The sequence below is a fragment of the Myiozetetes cayanensis genome, unplaced genomic scaffold, assembly GCF_022539395.1.
Source record: "Myiozetetes cayanensis isolate MyiCay16 unplaced genomic scaffold, myiCay2020 scf10, whole genome shotgun sequence".
NCBI classification, from domain to species: domain Eukaryota; kingdom Metazoa; phylum Chordata; class Aves; order Passeriformes; family Tyrannidae; genus Myiozetetes; species Myiozetetes cayanensis.
The window spans coordinates 27168393-27191078 of record NW_026086605.1 but is presented as its reverse complement, the minus strand read 5'-3'; the positions used below and the strand labels follow the sequence as shown (position 1 = coordinate 27191078).

General features: G+C 38.0%; 1 long non-coding RNA gene across 1 annotated transcript in view; it reads right to left on the bottom strand.

The window, feature by feature from the left end:
• The window catches only part of LOC126650098 (uncharacterized), a 156443-nt gene that overhangs the window by 45992 nt on the left and 87765 nt on the right, over positions 1–22686 (bottom strand). The window contains exon 2 of the long non-coding RNA XR_007631298.1: positions 6399–6502. This is a non-coding gene — a long non-coding RNA (uncharacterized LOC126650098). The remainder of the gene's footprint in view (positions 1–6398; positions 6503–22686) is intronic.

Sequence of the window (22686 nt, the reverse complement as noted above, 5' to 3'; positions counted from 1 at the left end):
TGACTAATGATCAGTTACTCATCTTTGCTGTAATTGTGGTATTTGGCCAGTAGCTTTTATAGAGGTAGGTTAGAATTTATTGCTCATCTGAGATAACTGCTTCTCTTACGCAAACTTTCTGTGGCTGCATTGGCCATCTCTAAGGCACAGTAAATTAATACATCCATATACAGAGCATTATGGCTTCCCAGGTGCCCATCTAAGTGTATAAACACATCAAAAACTGGGTAGTTCATGGAACTGTTTATCTGAAACCCATGCTTTTGACCCAGTATAAAGTAGTATACTAGTTTTACCTTAAATGGTGTGAAAATAAGCTTGTCCATGATTTTATCACATATGTGATTATAATAGCCATGAAGCATAAAACACCAAATAGATAAAAGAAGAAAAGGTCTGATTCTCTTACTGTGACACTGAATTATGGTGGTATCATTAAGAAAAGCATATATCCAAGCATCATGTAAGGAGCGCAAAAAATATCAACCAGTGGAGAAAACAGAAAATTTATATCTTAATTCACCAGCACACGTTGCATAATTTCACTGGAACTGCACTTACTGCTTCAGCAGAAGCTGCTGCTGTGCACACAGCAGATGCCAAGTCTACTAGCTGAAAGACTGGCTCTATGGACAGTAAAAGAGTTATTGGAAGAACTGACAAAGTACTGAGAAGATGCACAGCAAGACCCAGTGAAAGTCATAAAGTCTCATCACTAAATCATCCTGAACCCACTAGAAATATGCAGAAGGCTTTCAGAAGAGACCCTGTGCTTTTGGCAGGTTGTCTGTCCCTGTTTCTTCTCAGCAGTCTCCACTGTGTCACAGACACTCCTGCTGCTGGGCTCCTCTGCCTGTCTGCTCCTGGGCACTGGAAGCTGCTCTCCCAGTGGCTCTAAGGGCAGAAGAGTGTCCCTTCCTCTACAAGGAATCTCTTGTCTCACAGTCATTTCCTTTTTGAAGAACATAACATATAAATAAATAAAATACATATTGAGCACCGTGATATGGAGGAAATTGTTCAATATAAATACATTTTTTGTCTTCTCCCACATTTCCTTTTATCTCAGAAATTCTTTAAATTTATATATAATTTAATAATTTTGTGACAATTTTGATTAATTAAGTCAACAAAACTCATCCTACAAATTAATTACAGAAGAGACCGCTATTTTTGTGGTTCTTTACTCCTTGCTAATGGCAAGCTCATGCAGAGATGGATGATAGGAGGGAACCTTAACCAAATAGCTAATTATTAGTATTCAAAATTTTCTTATACTTGCCACAAAGACCTGATTTGACATATTTACATCTTCATTAAACAACCATTTAGGAAGAAAAAAAAAGAGTTAGTATTTTCTATAACCAGTTTGACCATGGATCATAACACTGAAATTTGTTTTGGTTCACCACCATTCAAGGCAGGCACGGTTTGGTCATTGACTCAATTTCTAAGCTATCATCTGCCAAATGCATACATTAGACCCATCTGCAGAAATGCAGTCTCCCTAGCGATGGAGAGGTGCTTGGAGCATCACGGTGGGAGAGATGGCTTAGGAAGCAGAGAGAGCAAAGTCTGAAAGGAAATGGGCTTCAAGCTTGTTTCTGCTGCTGTGTAATAATAGTATACACTGCTATTACTGAATAAGGCTGTTAAATGTTAAAATAATTGTTACAGTGCAAGGTTTAAAACCCTGTCTTTGAGGAAGAAGGGTCGTAGCACAGCTATTCTTGGGACGCAGAAAAGCCACTGCTCATGGGAGGAGGTACTATATTACTAGAGCAACTGGTATAGTTGGAAAGAATAAGTCCATTTTCATTATACATTATAACTTCTCAGGTGGAATAGTGTCCTTAAATCATGTCCTTTCTCATTCTTTTCTTCTTCTCTTTTTTTTTTCTCCAATTTTTAGGCTGTCATTTTAATGTACTTTTCCCTCCTCTCCCTTAAAACGTGGTTCCTGGCCTGAAGTCTCAAAAATATTGTCTTACAGTCATCTAGCACCAATCCTATCTGAGTTCAAGGGGCATGTAGACAATGCTCTCAGGCACATGACGTGATTTTGAGGTGTCCTGTGCAGTGCCAGGAACTCAATGATCCTAGTGGGTCCCTTCCAACTCAGAATATTCTATGATTCTATAAATAAACTACCAGATTTAGAGTTATATTACTGTAACCCATGACTTTTAGAACAGCGATAAGACTTGGATGATTACCTGCAGAGATCCCTTTGAACCTCATCTATTTTATGATTCTATGGTTGTAACTTACAGTCTTAAAAATTCACAAATCAAGACATTGTGTCTGCTGAGAAAAGAGAGAATGCTAGCAAATCTAAGGAATTCACTTTTTGCCATTTCTGTTTAGGGCTCTCAACACTACTGTTGAGGGAATTCCCTGCAACTGGAAGGAGTAGAAGCCTGGCAATCAGAAAGAAGTCAGTTAATCATCTTGGTTTGATACTCAGTCCTTAAGGTTTTCCAATTTTTCTCTCCCTTCAAAACTGAAGCATGTCAGAGAAGTATGTTTTTGTAGCGGTGGTTGACAGAAAGGATGCCTCACCTAAATTAAACCAAGAAATCATGCACTTGCTTTCAGTGCAAACAAATTCATCCCTTTATTGATGGAAACTTATTTGGAGATCACTAAATAAGTAATGACCAGAATCTGAGTATTTTGGACCATGGCCATCTCGTTCCCTGCTGCTGGTACAGTCCTTTGAGCAGATTGCTGAATGACTGCTGTTCACAGCAAACACTGAAAAACAACTTCTCAGCTTTGCTTTTTGTATGCTCAGGAAGCTCAAAAATTCCAGCACAGGTCAAGCAATAACAATTGGTTATATACTGGGGGGGGGGGTATGTTTATGAGGGGAAAAAGCAGTGCCTCTTCTCTTTTTCTTCTGGATTAAACTTAAAAACCAGTGTTTTTCCATTGTTGTTTGTCTTTCTCTTAGAGGAGTCATTAAAACTGATTGCTCTGGCTGATTTACAAGAACTCAGGTTAAAAAAATAAAGAATCAAAATGCTTACTGAGAGGATAATGCAATTTGCTTTGCTAGTTATATCATTGCAGGTGGGCACAGCTCTAAGTCTGAGCATTCCCATAGAAAATATCCTCAAAGCATCATGTTAATAGACAATAGAAAACAGTCAGAACTGTTTTTGCAGCAAGGATAATTCCTGGAGGCAGAATATTTCCTAGAGAAATAAACTAAATTAACTTTTTAAATGAACACTGTGAGACTTATGCAGATATTACAGACTAACTAACCCCTTCACCTCCAGTTAAAAATAGTTTGCTGCTTATAGGAAGAACAAACTAGATTAATCCTCTATACCATCAGGTAATTTTATTACTCAAAAATCATCAAATATAACACAAAAGAAGCCATATCATCCAAGATGAGAACTCCTATCCCATTCCTCAACCTAATACAAGTGTGCATGATTTCATTCCTTTTAAAACTGACAACACTTCATGGTAAATCAGAATCATGCACATCTCTACAACAAATACTCTAAAAACATCCTTATTACTTTAAAGCCAATGATCTAGCAATCAGCACACCTCCACTGCAAGTGCCTGATGGGAAGGTGGCAGAGAATACTTGACCTGCTTGACTAGAGCTGTGTAGTGTGTGAAAAAGTTTTTGATTAGAGCTGTATTTTCAGCACTTGGTACCCCCTTCAAATATTCCTTCTCATAGTGTTCAAAGACAGCAATCCCATCTTGCCCTTTGGGATTAGGTAAGCCCGTGGCAATGAAGAGGCTGATCATACATAGGCCTCCTTTCCTTAAAACCTTGTACCAACCACTTTCTCAAGATGTGTTATGTAGGAAGTATTTCTGTGTATAATTTGATATCTTGGGTTCAGATTCCCTGGAGTTCAGACCTGGTTAGTGCTGTACAAGTTTTCTTTAGCACAGGACTGCACTGGCTGACAGGATGTACTCACATCACTTACTCTAAGTACTTTTGGAGCCCTCTGTTACTGCCATGATATGGGAGCAAGAGTTGCATAAGTGAACCAGTCTGTCTCAAAGTGCAGTATGGAAAGTCACCCTGCTGTGGGTGCTTGGTAGTCTTTCCTCTTTCTTTAGTTTATTATTGCTAAATCCTAGAAAGGGGTAAGAAAGACTCAAATGGATCACCTGGTGCATCCACCAGCCCCAAATCAACTAAAGCATTTCTGACAGATGGTTCTGTATCCATTCTAAAAACCTCCAGTGAGTAAGCTTTCCCAGGCTCTATATACAATCTATTCTGGTCCTTAATTAACTTTGTCAGTGGACAATTCTTTCTACAAAGCTCCTCCTAAATCTGCTTTTATTCCAGTTTAAACATATTACTTTTTGTCTCACAACTTGAACAGAACAGGTTATTCCTTTTCCTCCTTGCAGAAAATTTTAAAATATTTTAAAAGCCTGCTGCATGCCTCAGCTGTCTTGTTTTTGGTCTAAAATCCAGTTCCTTCAATTTTTCCTCACAGGCCAGTAGAATATCAGACAAAGTGAATAAGAGGACAAGACAGAAAGCCTGAGGTTGCCTTCTCTACCACTACTTCGAATTTCAATCTGAAGAAGTTAAAGCAGAGTTAAAGAAGAGTCAAGACACTTTCCATAGAGAAATTGAATTATACTCACAGGTGAAAGCCTCTTATACTTTTGCACTTCCAGGAGTCTTATCGAACAAACAAGCCATCAATGTGGAAAAGACAGAGTTCAGAAAGGCTACAGGCAGCTGCAAGTACCTCTGAAACAAACTATGAAATCGCAGAAGGAGAAGTTTTTTCTCACCTCTTCTAATCAACCCAAAGATTCACATTTACATAGTAGCAAACCTTTCTATTTGGAGGGTTTCTTTTTACAACATGGCAAATATTTCCCAAGTCACCAGGTTGCTGGGCTGACAATCTCAGCAATCAGTGGGTCCAGCTGAGGTCTTTTCTTTCTCAGTGCCTAGGGGAGTGTTAACACTTTCTCTGCCATTTGCTGAGAGGTACTTTGTACCAGTGCACCTGGTGCTATTGAAGTCATCCCTGTATTCCTGATTGCTTTAAAATTTACCCTGGGCATTCCTGATTGAGAAAGCAGAATATATGTATTAGAATATTTACTGACAAATGCAGTACTTTCTTCAGGATCTGTGTCTCAGAAAGGGGAGTGAAAATAGAAGCTGAGCCATATCTCTGACATTGAAGTTATGGAGAGGCAGTGCATTTAGCAATACAGGGCATCATAAAGAATATGGGCTGCATTCTCACTCACAGAGAGCTGCAGAATATGTAAGGTCGATTACAAATGGGGAATGCAATTGCTCCCTAAGTTAAGAAAGCAATCTCAAAATTAAATCTGCAGTTGGACATAGCTGGGAAGCCTCTTAGGCTCCTTTGCTAAGGGTCCTAAGGAAGGAGACTGTTACCATGACGTGTTCAAAACAGTCCAGAGGAAAAAAGCAGAGCTTCACAGCATCTGATAGAGACCAGAAATGTTTGATTGCATTTTCAGATAAAGCATGTTAGAAAATCCATAGCTATTTAGTTAAGTACAGAATTAGGAAAAAAAAAACACAAATGCACCCTATTTTTCTCTCTATAATTTGACAATAATTTCTCTAACTTTTCTAAAAATTTACAAGGTAAAGAAGATGATTTTTAATGGATGTAAAACAGTGAATACATAGGAGAGCAGCTAAGCCTCATAAGAACCCTTCTGATAATTGGGCTTGCTTTAATTACATAGATGAGAAGTCAGCAAATAGTATTTCATATGCAGTCTTTGAGAATAAAAATATAGTGCACAATTCTAAATAATAGAATTCTACTATCATAGGAAACATATTAATCCTCCCAGCCCCAATCTGCTTACTCTGATTTTTAAATGTATGACTGAAAAACTACTGGTGTTACTGACTGATGATAGTCAGAAAAACTAGTAAAGAGTAAGAAAACCCCTTTTAAGCCACAGGCCTCCAAATGATGTGTTGGATCTCTGTTGCAGTTATCCAGCTGGGGGTACAATGGATCTCTTCTCCAGTGAGGGGAGAGGACTCTGAAGTAGAGAGCAAATAAAAAATTCACCCAAGATCACGCAGAGGCAGGGACAGAGCCATGATGCCTGAGTTTCAAGCCTGTGCTCCTTTGACTACCACTATCAGTAACATTAACATCAATGCAGTCTGCTACTGTGCCAGTAATACCCACTCTAATATCAGTGCAGACAGTTCACGTGATCTAAAGAGAGCAAGAAGATTAATGTATGTCACAGTTTACAACAGTGTAAACAAAGTAGCTGTAAAATAAACACAAAGCAACACCTTACATTCCACATTGGTCTTAAGTGTCTTCCTTTATAATCAGTGCTTAATTCAGTGTTACTGAGTTTAAGGTAATTACCTTTAAGGCACAGATGTCTGTCAGAGTGAGTCCTTGTTCAACCCTTGATGGATGACATTGACAGACAGTTGGCATTTCAGGACAGTCCATGAACCATTTTCACACTGCACAAGTGGAGGGAAAAAAAAAAAAAGGAGAAAAAAAGGAAAGTAATTATGATTGCCAAAGACACAAAGCTCCTTTTGCTTTCATCCATATTCCATGAGCATTCCCCGTTCGCCCCTCACCTTCCACATTATTAACCATGTATTTAACCACAAAATAAAAGCTAGTACAGAAGCCACTCACCTAAGGCAGACAGGAAATGTCAGGTTGAAATTACAGGTTGCAGTGTGAAAATATGAAAGAACTCATGGCCTTTACAATTTTTTGGTCTGATTTGCGAATGAAGTGTGGATACCTATGGGAAACATTCATTCTCCAAATGGCTTTGGGTAGCATAACTCTAAATAAATACATAAGCAAGCCCTTTTTCTCTTAAAAATTTGGTAGTTGCATTCACATTATAATTGCTAAGTGATATTTGTGTTCAAAACAAACACATTAATCATAAGAGACATGACCTTTAGAAAGATAACATTCTTGCTCTTTTTATTTTGTTTGGTTTTACCCTGGGACAAGATACTGCATAAGTTAAGGTAGGTCACACTTAATACAAATGGAAGAGAGGAGAGAGTCATTCAGATCATGCCAGCTGAAATTTTAGTTAAGAAAAATCTAGCTGTAGGAAATTTTTTTCTACAAGGTTCAGCAGAGCACTGGTGATCTCTAGCCCAACTAAATCTTAGTCTAGCTCCTGCTGTAAGAGACAACCTAGAACGTTTCTATAAATATGTTAGCAACAAAATGAGTGCTAAGGAGAATCTTCATCCTATACTGGATGCAGGAGGTACTTAATGCATTCTTTGCCTCAGTCTTTAATAGCAAGATAAGTTGTCCAGGTACCCAGCTCCCTAAGCTGGAAAACAGGGATAGGGAGCAGAATGAAGTCCCCATAAATACAAGGGGAAAAGGTCAACGACCTGCTACAAGTGGCAGGATGAGATGAACTGGCCTCAAGTTGCACCAGGGTAAGGTTTGGTTGGATATTAGGAAGAATATCTTCACCAAAAGGGTTATCAAGAATTGGAATTGGCTGTCCAGGGAAGTAGTTGGTAGGTTTTAAAAAGATATGTAGATGTGGTACTTAGGGACACAGTTTAGTGGTGGTTTTGATAGTGCCAGCTTAATGGCTGGACTTGATGATCTTAGAGGTCTTTTCCAACCTAAATAATTTTATGATTCTAATTGTTAGATAACACTTTCATACACTAATTTTACATCTAACCAATATCAATTTTCAAAAAAGTAAAACTGATGTCAGAAGGAAGGCAGAACCTGCAACTAAGGTCAGAGTATCTGAGACAGGAAAAAAAAATGTATACAAATCAAAAACAATAACTTTCAGTACAGGTTCTTCTTTTTTCTTGTTGTTTGAAGTTTTTTACCTGGGCCAAAAAGACACAACCAAAGTTGTGAAGACCTCATTGTTCCAACATATCTACAGAAATATATCTGCTTCACTCTCTTCAAGTATTTATATTGTAAAGGTCGTTTCAATGAAATCCATAACGAAAATGGCTGAAGAAAGTATGCACTCTTTTACACTTGGGCACATGCATGAACACATTCATAATTCATTAAAACTTGCAAGAAAACAGATTAGAAAGGAATAAAAAAATCAAAATTTATCCTTATCAATCATCCAAGCTTTTAGAGTGAAGGGGTTTGGATCAGTACCCTGCATTTGCAAATCCCATCCACTGTAATACAATTACGTGATCTGTCGGAAATGAAATTGCATGTCATGAAATAGAGCACAACTCCATAAATAATTAGTGTTTTCATTTCCAAAGCAAATTGATAAGACTAGTATTTGGCTCAGTTCTTTCAGTTCAAGGAGCTCTGCTAGACTTGTGTTGTAAATTCAGTCTTCCACAGCTGGACTGATAAAAGCTGAGATTTTCAAACTGAACCACTTGGACAGCATGAAGGGCAGGTTTAATTTAGAGCAGTTACAGGAGGTTCAGAGTCAGCACAAATACCTTTTAGAATACGACAAATAGTATGAGGCTACATTTTTTTCCAGGATCTATTCAAACTAACAATTCTTCTGTTTAATTCACTGAGAGGAAAGACAGCTTCTGGTTGTGTGGAATATTGAATGGAACTTTCTGACCGTGTATTTTAGCAGTCCTGAATCAGGTGTCATTTGCAACAAAGGCATTCCATATTCTTGTGATGCCAGTATATCCTTCCAGAGAAACCCCAGTGGAGGACAGACCTCAGTGATCAGTTGATCCTGAAAGCAGATCTTGTCCTTGTGTTTGAAAACTGTAATTCTGTGACAGATATCGGTGCATCTCAGTCCCACATCAACCTAGCTTAAGGTCAGATATTTCTGAAAAGTGTGAATTCACCTCATAGGAATTAAAAATAGAATCAAAGCATGGGCAGGGACACTTCCACTGCCATGAATAGACCAGGAATCTGAACTGACTCTTCTGATCCTTAAATCTTGAAATTCTGGCTAGACTGATGATTATGTCAGCTGAGCAAGGCTGGTTGCTTGTTAGAAACACGACAGTTTGAAACCAAGGCAATTGTCAATTTTGGCCTAACCTTTGATTCTGGAGAATGACATATAAATTAGGAAAAGAACTGTTCAAAAATCAAAACCATCCTGCAGGGAGTATCATATTCGCTCAGATGGAAAAAATTACTCTTGGCTTATTTCAGTCTATGTTTGCTAGGAAAGTAATTTAAAAATCACCCAGATTAAACCTTCAACAATTTGAGCTGTCTACACTTCTGTTAGTATCCTGAATTGTTTGGAGGCACAGACTAATGAGAATGATACGATAGCTACGATTTGATTTTGATATTGTACACTGGCAAAGTTTGTAGGTCCTTCCAAAGAATCTTGAGGACAACTGTAAGGACAACCATAATATAGTGTGGAGAATTTGGACACCAAGAGGCTTGTTGTTTTGACAATCACACATCTGGGCTGGAATAAGAGACCAGCGGATAGATAAGAGTCCTCAACTACAAAAAAACCTGTGATTCTGAGGCAACAAAGTACAGTCTGGAGTTTCTTGTTATGATGCTAAACATTGTCTGGTGGCATAATAAAAAGTGAAAAAAAAAGACCTTTCAAAAGTCCACAAAAAATCCAAACAGATGGTCATTTATAGCTGTCCAGATAGGGATTTTCATACGCTAGCAGGTCAGGCAGATTCATCCAGTATCCAAAAAATGCCCCATAGTCTCACAGAAGAAAGAAAAAGCATAAAGGGAATGTATGGTACAGACTAGAGACAAGAGGAATTTTATTCTGCTCCTGATATTTTGTATAGTGTCACTATTAGTGGAGGCTGAGAGGGAACAGTAGGGTACAATTCACACTGTACATATGGGAGGGAGTATCTTCAGATGTTTCAGGCTCTGCAGCTGTTAGCATAGCAACTTATTGGCTAATGTCTCTATTTTACAAGTCAGTCAGGCCCCAAGGCAGAGCTGCATCCTAACTCCTTGGCCAAAAATATTCTAGCTCTTCATGGTTTAAATTCATGATGGAAGTTTCTGAGAGACTCTTTTTGGAGTAACTTTTATTAACACTTAGCTTACACCATTTGCTTTATTTTGGAACTAACTAGATGTAATGTTTAAAAGTAATGTTCAAACACACCAACAAAACTTAGGCAAAAAAGTCTTCATGAGCTAATTCACAAAGACACTCTAGCTTGATCAGGTATATTTATGCAACTCCACAAAAGAGATTTACTCATGTTCCTCATAAACTTCTGTAATAATTTTTTAAACATCTATTTTTCATTTACTAACTCCTAAATTACCATTTCCAAATGGTCTCCGAATAGGAATTGTTATCTAAATGTTAATTACAATTTTATTTCTTTCCTGATTCACTCCACATCACCATGACGTGTTTCTCAAAATTAATCTGAGTGAAATATATTGCAAACACCTGCTAAAGTAACTCAAGCTGTACCTCACCTTCTACTCCTGAAAGTTTTGCAGCAGAGTGCCACATTGTCTCTGGACAGCATAGTAGAACTTTGTGTCATGACTGCCCTTATAGGAAAAGCTACACGATTTAATGCCCCCTTTAGTTGCTAGTTTTTCTCCTAGTCCAATTTTTAAGATGAACGTTGCAGAGCACTCTAGGATCTACTTCTCCCAAGGGCTTCTTGGTTTTCTCAGTGTCCAGCTACCATGCCAGGAGAATGATGATACAGTTTAGAAGGAGTCAGGAAGAGAACTATCTTCAAAAATTATTCCTGATGCAGAGGAGCTCTATTTGGGTATAACAGAGGCTGCAGAATATCTTCGGTCCAGCACATAATGCCAGCTGATTTTCATCAGTTACTTACTAACATTCCCCTCAGCATGTCATTGCAGCCAGCCTGAAACAAAGTTATGAGAGTCCGGATTTACAAAGAATTGCTTTTAAACAGTTCCCGAGAAGTCTCTGGCGTGACTGGCTGTACTATCATATGCCTACTGTGCACAAAGTGGGGGAGGTGATATTTCACATTTCTTGTATTTGTGCATAAGGCTTTATAAACAAGTATAAACAAGTACAGTCCCAATCTTCCAGTGCAAAAAGTGTTCATAAAGGTACTTCAGTGTAACAATACCATCTTATGTCAGCTGAGATTTGTTCCACTGTAAACACTCACATAGCTCAAATTCAAACCAATTTGCAAATTCAGATAACCTGTAATTTCAGGAAAGCAAATTCCAGTTTTATCACCTAGTTCTCTGGGTTTTATTTCTTAAAATATACACAAAGGCAACCTTCAGATTAGCACTTAACAAAACACTCAAGTATGCTAATTGTAATTAGGACCCCTAAGCTTTTAGATTCTGTACGATTTAAGTGCTCTGTGGAACACATTTGAAAGGAAGTGAGAACTGGTCTGATACATATATCAGGTTAAAGACCACATTTTTTTGTTGGCCTAAAATAGGATACCCCTTTTTTGTACCTCTGAATTACTTGGTCAGTATATACATTTATGACATAGTAGTGAAAGAGGATTATTACACAGTGTTGCTAAACTTTACAGAGCTGCAAAGACAAGGCATATCAGTTTCTATTCTGATTCTACAAATATGACATTTTTATAACAAAGCAGTAAGAATTAAAAATGTATCAATACAATTCTTCATTATTAAGCTTAGGTATTTTTAAGAAATTCCTGAGTCTTAAAGAGCAGACAGTATCATACTATGCAGTTTGAAAGGTCAGCTAGTTACTAGACTCAAAGAAGAAACTCTCAGGATTGCTAAGAGATGAACACTGATTTGGACATTCAGAGAAATGGGGAAAAAAAAAAGGAAAATAGATAAAAAAATATAAGGAAGCACACTTATCAGAAAAGGTAGTCATGTTACTAGATTTTTCTTCTAATAGATTAATTTAAGTTCAAACTCTAGACCTTCTTTTTATTTATCTTTCACGTGACAAATGAAAATAGCAAAACCATGAAGCTTCCTCTCTACTGGACACTGAATGAAGATTTTCATAATTTTTTCATTAATAATCACATAGGACAATCTGGTCAAGTAATAAAAAAAAGGCACATTCCTATATTCCAAGAAGTCATCCAGTTAGTTATATCAATATGTTGTTATTAATACGTGGCATCAGACACAAGCCTAAATATTTTTGACTCAACATTTAAGTGTGTATTAATATGTAACTGCTGTTCAGCAATAGAGGTACAAAAAACCTGCAATGTATATGCAATGGTGCAGTGTGTAGAGGCTGGTCCCTCAGAAAACACCACCTGTTACAGAATGGGGTGGACATCTCCTTGGAAAGGAATTTCTGTGAGAAGTGCCTTCCCTTGGGAAGCAGTGTTGTCTCAGCACCTGCCCAAGTCCTTAGCTTTAGCTCCTTCAATGGCATGGGCTCAGCAATCTAAAACTCTTCTGCAGGTCCAAGACAGACCATGTAGTCACTAATCAAGCCCTTCAGGGATAGGTATTACAGGTAATAATCAGATATTCATCTACAAGGGAGTCAGAGCTTTCCTGTGAACACTTCAGGACACAGGGATGAAAGGTAAAAGAAATCCAAAACTTCATTGCAAACTTTAACTCTTTTAATACTTAGGAAAAGAGGATTTTAACCCTACTTTTCTAGTAGAATATATGCTTAAATAAAGATGAAACCCTGGAAAATACTGAAACAAAGCTGAGCTCATGTACCTGCATGCAGAAAAGGCATGTGAACAAAGCAGAAATTGCAAATATTAATGACTGTACGAGGTGTTCTTCAGGAAGAGGTACTGTGGTGTTGACTGCAGTATTTGCATGCCTATGTAGGTTACACAGTTCTAAAATAGGAAAGCTCATGTAAGTAGGAGAATTCATATCCTGAGAAAGGTGACACAGAAATGTCTGCCTATGATTTATTGATTTGTAATGCCAAGTAAGGTCAGCTCAGCAGCAAACAGATACCTTATAGTAATTATGCCTTTCTCTTAGGAATACACAAAGAAATTTCTGGTTTCCAGATGGAAAGCATAATTTTTTCGATTCACAGAAACTGTGGTTGAATATGGTCAGCACAGAACCATGATTAAAAACAACTCTTCAAAGAGTTCTTCAAGTTATACAGATCACCTGAATATATATGAATTTGGAACAGAGCCAGCATTGTCCTCAGTCTAACTTGTATGCCTGATTAACCCAGAAGAGTTTGCAAATATGTCCCATCATTATTACTATCTGTCTGTCACAGTAACTAGCTTTTGGGGGAAAAAAATAAAAAGAGAGGGAAAAACCCACAAAAACATACAAACTCCCAAACAAATGGGAAATACTCTGCCTATGCCCCTACTGTCTGCTGACAGCACCATGCAGACCAGATTTTCTTTCAGTATCTGAGCCTTGGCTGTCTGTCATGTGAGTTGACCACCAGGAATGCCAAGCAGGGTACCAGAAGGTTTGTGATGGAGCTCTGTCCATGCGGAAGATGGGCAAGAAGCTGAGAAAGTTGTGTGGCAGCCACACCTAAAGCTTTCCATTTCACAGCTCTTCTACATTTGCAGAGACTTGGTAAGAGTTAAAAGAGCATCAGGAGTATGTTGTGAGGTTCAGCAGCAGTTCAGATGTAGCAGCAATGATCTACATTCACCATGACACATAACTCATCCTTTGAGTGCTGTTATTAGTTTTCAAAAAGAGCACTGAAACACCCCTGGTTCCAAACACAGAAAAAGAATATAAAACTCAGTGTGCCATGAGAACCAAAGCACTGTTGAGGAGATCAGCAAATCTAAACGAGATTTTTATGTTAATAAGTACTGACTAACCTTTCCCATTAACTAACTCACGTGTCTACAGCAGACAATGACATATTCATAGTGCACTAGCAATAGGCTAAGTGGACATACTCATCCTTTAGAAAGAATTAATAGTCCCCATTTATAAATACACCTGTTTTCCAGAAAGACAATTTTCAACAATGTTTTTGAGGTCTCCATCAGCCCAGATCTGAACAATACCACTGCAAAAGCATTATGCTTATGTGGAAAAAACCACAAAACTGTGGGACTTGAGTAGAATTGGACAAAATTTTCAACAATGTTCTTGAGGTCTCTGTCAGCCCAGATCTGAACAATACTGAGACATTAGACTGTGGTTGAGGGGTTGTTTGCATCAAAAATATTTACAGCTCTCTTAAGTGGTCCCAACAGTAATTAGAGAAATTCTAGAAACGGGGGTTCACTCTCCTGTTTCGTAGCACATAACTAGTCAAGTTTGATGACGTGATTTCATCTAGCTGTGCCTAAAATTCCAGCCTGTAAAATGGGAGTATTGGTCCTTATGTCTCAGGAACAAATCAAGATAAATACATTAAGCAATTCATTCCATATGCAGTACGACAAATAAACCCTCTGTGTGCATACATTTCCCCTTTCCCTCACCTGCTACAAGGAATCCATCTTTTTTTGTGCATTTCCATGACATCTGTGCTAGAAAAAAACAGGATGTGTAATACATGGTTCAAGTAACAGCTGGCCAGCCAATGCCTCCTTCCTGACTGGCACACCAGCTTCCACACAGCACAAACAGCTCAGTTCTGCCAACTTGATCTTGATCAACAATGATTTATATCTTTCTACTCTATCCAACCTCCACTTTTCACAGAAACAGTAAGAATGTAACTTTTTCTACAACTTCTAGCCTCTTCCAACTATCTCAGGAGTTCAAAAGGTCCTGGTAAGTGACCATGTACAGTTCACTTAAAAAAAAAAAATCAGCTCAAAGAGGAATGGGAATTGCTTTAGAAGGGTGTAATTACATTAACACAAAAAAGACACACCTTTTAATTGTGTGGATTTTTCATCCTATGTAATGGCAAGGGGATTTCTTAGGTATTTTCTCCACAAACTGATCAAATTCTTGTCAATTAAATAATTATAGTCTGCACTGATTTTACCATTAAGCTGTGGAAGTAATACATATTTGAACTTCTAGGGTAGAAATTTCATTCAATAATGTTGCAGTAGTTTACCTCAAGCAAGGTAAAGAAAACAAAACATTTAAGATGCAGAAAAGGCACAGCAACATGAAGGTGTTGTGTATTTAAAAACCATACATCAATGTTATGCAACTTGAGCCCTTTACAACATAAGCATCGGTCTACTTGAGTCAAACTACAGATTAACATTTCTTCTGATTTATTAAATTTCACTGTGATTGCAAACAGAACAGTCTCTGATGTCCTCATGGTCTAATCCACTCTAGCAAAAATAAAAAGTCCAATGCCTCATTTTTCAGTCATAGGGATTTGAAATATCAGGCCTAAATGAGTCGTACTAGGATTCCAAGATGCATATTCAACTTGGCAGTAAACCTTTGAGAATTAATTTTCAGTTATAGAACTAAGTTCCCAACTTAATAATTTAGATTGAAAAAACATCTTGAAGATCAAGTCCAACTGTTAGCCCAACACTGCCAGGTCCAACACTCCACCATGTCCGTAAGCACTACCTCTACACATGGTTTGAATAAGTTTAAGATTTAATAAGTTAATATAAGAAAGTTTTTGGTTAATCACAATATGAGATTCCCACTCTGACATTATTATCCTTTGAAGCTAATATTACCTTAAAATACTGTCCCTTAAATCAGCAGCAGAAGAATTAATCTGATACCTTCTGTGGGTAGTGTCGTGGTTTTGTCTTGGCTCAATTTACTTTTACACCCCTACATACAATTACTATTAGTTGAGAGAAGGTTTATGTAGACAAAAAGAGACTGAATTAAAAAAAAGTATGAGTATTTATTATTAATAAACTAAAACTAAAGAATTATATTTACAACAATTCTACTTGAGTAAAAGGTACTATGTATTTACAAAAGATATTTCTCCCTCCACCTCCCTTTATATCAGTCCAAGGAGGAGAAGCAGTCTTTTTTTGTTTTCAGAATTCCAGCTCTCTCTCTCTCTCCAGTAATTCTGTAGCACTTTCGTCGCAGTTGGAACTTCTTTATCTCTCTCTTATTCTGTGTTGGCCTCCAGGGCTGGGCCTACTCCCCTCCTGGGTTAAAACCGAAGGTTGAGGGTTACCCAGGTCCTGAAGGGTTTTCTTCCATAGACTTGCAAGGGGACACTTGCTTACTATGGATCTTCTTCCACAGGGTTACAGGGGATAATGGTTTAAGAGTTCACCCCTGTTTCCCTATGGAGGTCCCTCCCCATGGGAGAACAGTCCTTGATTGACTTCTCGGCATGGGTCTAGTCTGGATCCCTTACTCGGATCCCAATATCCCACCTGAGCCATTTTCTGCTCCAGCGTAGGTTCTCTCTAGCACCAGCAGCACGGATCCCACACATGGATCCCAACATCCCTACCTGAACCGTTTTGTGTTCCAGCGTAGGTTCTAATACCCGTCAGGGTCATAAATCTTCAGTAGCAGCATGGATCTCTCACTGAGATCCCAAGCTTATCTGAGCCGTCTCACTCCAGCATAAGCATCGATCCCTTCGAGGGTCACAAAGTCTTTAACAGGACTCTGTCTCATCTGAGCCGCTTTTACTCCAGCATAAGGCTCTCTCTCTGTTAAAGTCACAAATCTCTGGTGCATCCACAAGCTCCTCTGTGAGCCGCATGGGGGTCTCTTCACCCCAACAAACTTCTACAGGTGGCAGGGTTTTATTTTTCAGTCTTTACCCTGCTGAAGGGAAAGAGAGCGGAAGGGAGAAAAAGCAGTTCTCCCCCCTTCGAACTTTTCTTTTCTCTTCTGTGCTGCCAGTTTCGACCTTGAAAATCCTGTTATCTCATGGCTGGAATTCTTCTGCAGCGGTTTCTCGCCTAAGCAGTTCGTCTTTTAAACTTTTTTTTTTTTTTCACTCTCTCACAAGAGAGAAGGGAGGCTTCAGTGCTACACCTACCCCCCACCCCCGGCCCAAGCCGGGGGAGGAGGGGGCCTTGGCCCTCCTCGGGCCCGCTACCCTTCTACATGGCTGCTGTTCCTAATTTCAACTGCGCCACAACCTTCTCTTCCGTTTTCTTAAAGATGTAATTAGCAAAGGCGTCACTGAACTTTTTGATTGGTTTTTTGTCCGGAAATCACCTGGACAAAACCATCCTCAGCCCCAGAGATGGGCTGGTGGGCAAAACCACGACAGGTAGGTTAGTTACAAACAGAGAAGAGCACAGGGACATAAATGAAAAATGAAAGAGAAGGATGCAATGCTTAGGGGGTGTCATGCTTTCAAATGGTAGAGCATTATCTGTCTCAAGCATCAGATGTATACTGATCATTGTGGCCTGACGTGACATTGAAAGAAAAGATTTCTCAGTCAAGTAGAGTATTTTCCTCATGGACCTGGGGACCTGATGTGTCCCCATTCACTTGCACATTTTGTGATTTTGGTTCCTTTGTGGCCATAAGTGAGGCCATCTCTAAAATCTGCAAAGAATCTAAGGGTCTCATGAACTTTTACAACTGCACAAATTATAAAATGCATAAGGCCTGATCTTCTCTTTTAAGAAAACATAATTCCAGCCAGTTCATTGTGACAACGTGGCACCTCAGATTGACTCTAGAAACCTCCTTTACGCATCAAGACAGACAGAGGGCATGCAGGTCATACCAAAAGGATTTCTTTGTGAAGGCTTGTGGGAGTGGGAAATCACCTGAACAGCACTGGGAAAGAAACCATTTGGACCCTGCATGAAGACTGCAGTGGGAATTTAAGCATGCCCTCTTAAGCAAGCAATAGTTTTCCTAATATTGCCGTTCTGCATCTTTTCCAGTCCACTGCAAGAAAAAAATAATTCTGAAACTTTTTTTAATTGCATTACATAAAATACGTGCATTATTACTTAATTCTTTTAAATACAACTGTCAGCTCTCCTGTTCTTACTCTTTATGAGATAACCAAAAGGCACAAAAAAGCCTGTAACAAACTGAAATAAAGGTCAGCACTTTATTATATCACTTTGTCTTTGTACTGCTCCTTCATCCAAAGTATCTCTTCAGGATGTTCTTTACTACTGTTTATCTGATACCCAGTCAATAATAAGAAGAGTGTCTGTATATAACCTGATCATCTGACCATAACTTAGCTGCTACTAGTAATCTAAAGTGAATACAGAAATTCACCATTTTCAACACATAGCCAGGTTTTCAGATAGCACTGAGGAAATTATTTAAATATGAAGGCTATAAGACTCGATACCAGAGATCACAAAGAAACTACAAATATCACAACTACTAGAAGAGAATATTCGCTTGTTGGAAATACTTGGCTTCTGCACAGAATCCCAGAATGGCTGCTGTTGGCAGGGAACTGTGGGAATCATCCAGGCCAACCTCCTCCACCCAAAGCAAGGTCTCCTAGAGCAGGTTGCTCAGGACTGCATCCACTCAGGTTTTCAGTAACTCTGAGGATGGAGACTCTACAGCCTGTCTGGGTAACCTATTCCAGTGTCTGATCATGACTACACCAGAAAGTTCTTTTTATGTTTAAACAGAATTTTCTGTAGCTGACTATCTGCACCCTGAGATCACAATCATGTTAGTATGCATCTTGTCATTCTACATCATAAAAAGTCTTTTAAACTAATTAAGACACAGGCAACATGTGCAACACAATGACAGCTGACATCTTGGGATTGCTAGCATTAGAGTAACAGTTTTCTGAGATATATTTTGGTGAATGATTTTAGTGGGTTAACACAAGAACCACGGAAGATAAGTTGATTTGGTTTGTGGTGTATAGGGAGGCAGTTTTTATTTAACAGGATAAAAAGAAATTGCTGGCAGAAGCAAATTAGGTTTGATAATTGTCTACATTTGTCCAGCACATAACAAAAGCCACGAGACCTTCAAACCATACACAACTGTTGTCAGGCAGCTGTGTGAAGGGTCATGGAACAGTCAGTAACAGCGTGACTTAAATGCACTAGAAAACTCTTCCATCATTTTATAAAGAGGTTTCACTTAGGGTTCTTCACTTTAGACCTTAAATCAATTGTATTTCATGCTGAAGACTACATCAAGAATAAACTGCTTTTTCTGAAAACAGCAGTGAATTTCGTATGGGAAGGACAGAAAAATCATTGACTTTATAAGAAGAGACCTTGAACCTGATCTGGAAAAAAATTCCCTAGTGAAAAAAACAATTGTGTTGATCCTACCAAACAATTAAGCAAGTGCTTCACCTTATTTATAACAAGTCCATGGATGAAAACCTCTTTCCTGCTCTCACCATGGGGAAGTGTTTACAGGCTGTCTCAGTCCCTATAGACCATGATAACCCAACATCACAGTGTGTTTGCACACTCAAAAGAACCTACTGATTGCTTTCGTTGTCTTTGCATGACATGGAGTCATAATTTAAATAACTTCAGTGTATATGTATCATACATTTCCTCCTAGAACACCATAATCAAGAATATAAAATAATCCAGACAAGTATTCCTTCAGTAATATGCACTTTTCCATAAAATGTTAAGAGAGGTACATGTGTATTAGAAAAACACAAGAACTTAACCCCTTTGAAATGTCTTGGGAGAAGAACAGATATCATGTAACTAATTTAAACCTCTGTGGTTTATTCAGACTCTCTATTCATCTCAGAAACCGATGCTATTTCAGCTATTGTCCATCTTTGAAAGATTAAACTCTGAAACATCTTTTTATGTGCTTGGAAAACATGTAATACCATGAACATTACAAAAATTTAAGTAATTGATCATCATCATGTTGTCATTAAAATTTTGTATATAAGCCATAATTATTTTTCTTTGCTTAACACTTCTCTCATTTCTCCTGCTCCTCACTGAGACACCATAAGCCATATCATCTCACCCTATTCTCCCTTGCCTGCTCCTCCTCCTTTTTTTTTTTTTTTGCAAAATAGGTGCACTTTAATAAATCTTTTAATTTTTATTGTAACCTTATAACTGTAATATTTTCCAGTAGTTTACTGTTCCTAAAATCCCTCATTTTTGGTGTTCACAGCTCTCTGACAAAGCAGTACCCTGGAAAAAGTGCAATTTTCCAGACACAGCCATACTGGAGCCAAGTCAACATAAATTATTAATTTCTATTTCATAATACATGCATCCACAGTACTACTCATAATCTTTCTGGCCACTTTTGCTTCTTTATTTCAGCTTTCAATTCCCCCTCCCTGTTCTAATAACTCTCCATCCTCACAACTGGTTTACAGATTTCTCCAGTGTCACTGTCGATTGTTGGGATTATTTTTCCTAAAACTATTTTGTTTCATTTTTCTGAGTTGAAAATCACTTTCTTGCATTCTAACCTTTCTATCACCTCACTAACATCTTTAACCACATCTTCTAAAAATCAACAGGAGCCTTTCTGCAAACTCTTCAGGCATTATGTCTGATTTAACTCCATCTGCACCCGTTCCTCATGAAACCCTGCATGATCAATACCACTAGACAATAGTATGATCACAAATTATATCTAGTGTGGAACTGTAATGTGGGTAATTGCTCTTCTCCAGCACAGTGGTCTCTAAACTGTTTTTTGATCTGACACTGCTATCAGTAAACATTTTTGAGTACGCACCCCACATATGTAAATATTTATTAATATTATATACATACTAGTTTACTAACATATGAATATTATAAAAACAGAAGTGGAAAATAAACAGGATAAAGATGAAATAAACACTATTTTGAAAAATATTTTACTAGTGGTACATAAAATATTTTCTTCCACACCCCAATGGGTAGTCATACATGCATCCCACTTTGTAGTCCACTGCTCTAGCCCTTGTCCAAGATCCGTTTCCATGTATCTCTCTGTTGCTTAATATCTCCATTTAAACAACGTAACAATGAGGAAAAAAAGACCATTGCTCAACCCAACCTCATTTACCTAGCAGTACTGCTGGCTTGTTATTCCATTTTTTATCCTTACATTCTTTTCAACAATTGAAAAGAGGCCTTTATATTTCCTCATGTTGAACTGAATGGAGACACCAGACTTGATATTTTTCTTTTTCTTTTCAGCACATGGTAACCCTGATTATTTAAAAATGAAGAAAAGATGGTTTAGGTGAAGATGAATAATCATTGCTAATAGACAAAATGAGGTGCTGTGTTTAGGAAGTTTCTCTTTTAATCATGTTTCCTTCCAATAAGTCCATAATAATTCAAAATACAACTTATGAGACACTTTGGTATATTTAATTTTTTGTAGTAGTCCCATTTTGGTGAAGCTCTCCTTTTCAAAAAGATTTCTTGGGGTGTGTTTGGTTTTGTTTGTTTGTTTGTTTGGGTGGTTTTTTTATCTGACGTAGGCCAGGACTGTTAAAGAAGAATGATAACAAAACTACCTCTCTGCAAGAAGCATTATCAACACTGTATCTAAAAATATTATGAACTGCAGTAGCACTGATTCCAGGCTTCCCACCTTAAGCATTAAGATTTATGAATCATAGACAATTTTATTTTCAGACAATTCACATTTTGAATGAAATGTTGTTCATGGATCACCACTGATACCACACCAGAACTTAGAGTTAAGTCAGTGGTGCTTTTTACTTCATCCCTAATACTCTATAGCATTTGGTAGGAAATATGCATTATAGCTACCAGACACAGTTGGTTTCCAAAGAAAGGACAGCTTCCCTGTTTAGTTTATCTGTTGAATAACATTATGCATTTATATCCCATTTTGGTTTATCTACTGATTTCTGATTGCTACAATTAATGTACAGCTAAATTCATATAGAGCAAAGGAGGAAAAAAAGCCCTACCAAACCCACCACCTCAAAACCAAAAAAAGGGCATGCTGGAAACTCAAGCAAAAGACAAACACAGTCCAAATAATAAAATAAACAAAGCATGTTGTGCTTTAATTAAATCAGTATTAAAAGTACTTTGGGGTGCATTTCTTTATAAAGAAAATACCTGTCAGGCATTCATAAATCTTTCTGCTTTTCAATGCTAAAAGGAAAGGAGGCAGCACAAAAACAAGTTTTGTTCACCTGCTCTTCATGAGACTATTTTTTTCTTATGGTAGATCAAAAGCCTTAGTTGGCTTGTTTATCTTTCTGTTTAGCTGCCATTGCAAATGTCCTTCTGTGTTCCTAATAGCCTTCAGATAATTTCTCTGGGTTAGATAAAAATTACACTTGAAGCTGTCTCATAAAGCTGTACACTTTTTGTGTGTTTTCCTGTATATCCCTTTTATTACCTGTTGAGCCTATCATACTAAGGACTCATTCCTGTGGTCTCACTCCAAGATACAAATCCAGAGAAGACCACAGAATTATATTTGGGGCTATTGTCTGTACAGGCAGGTCTACTTCCAGGACAGGAGCCTTTTCCTAAAGAAAGGAGGAGTGATTCAGATCAAGGTTTGACTGATGTAAATCAACAGGGATAACGATGGCCCCTGTAAAGTTAAAGTGTTGGCAAACTCACTGACCTTCAACCCTTTGTTGAGACACTATCCAATATCAGTATGGAGCCACATAGCTAAAATTCAATTCCTTTTCAACTTAGACAAGCTTTGAATCCATTTTTAAAGTGGGTGAAGCAAAGTGTATGTGCCTAAGTGGTGCTGGTAGTTGTGGTGAACAAACCTTGAACCTAATTCTAGTTTGAACATCAATGGAAATACAATGCTAACAACAGACAGACCCCCAAAATTTTTGTGTGTTACTGTCCAAGTAGTACTTCAAGTCCCTTGACCTGGCAAATTCCTG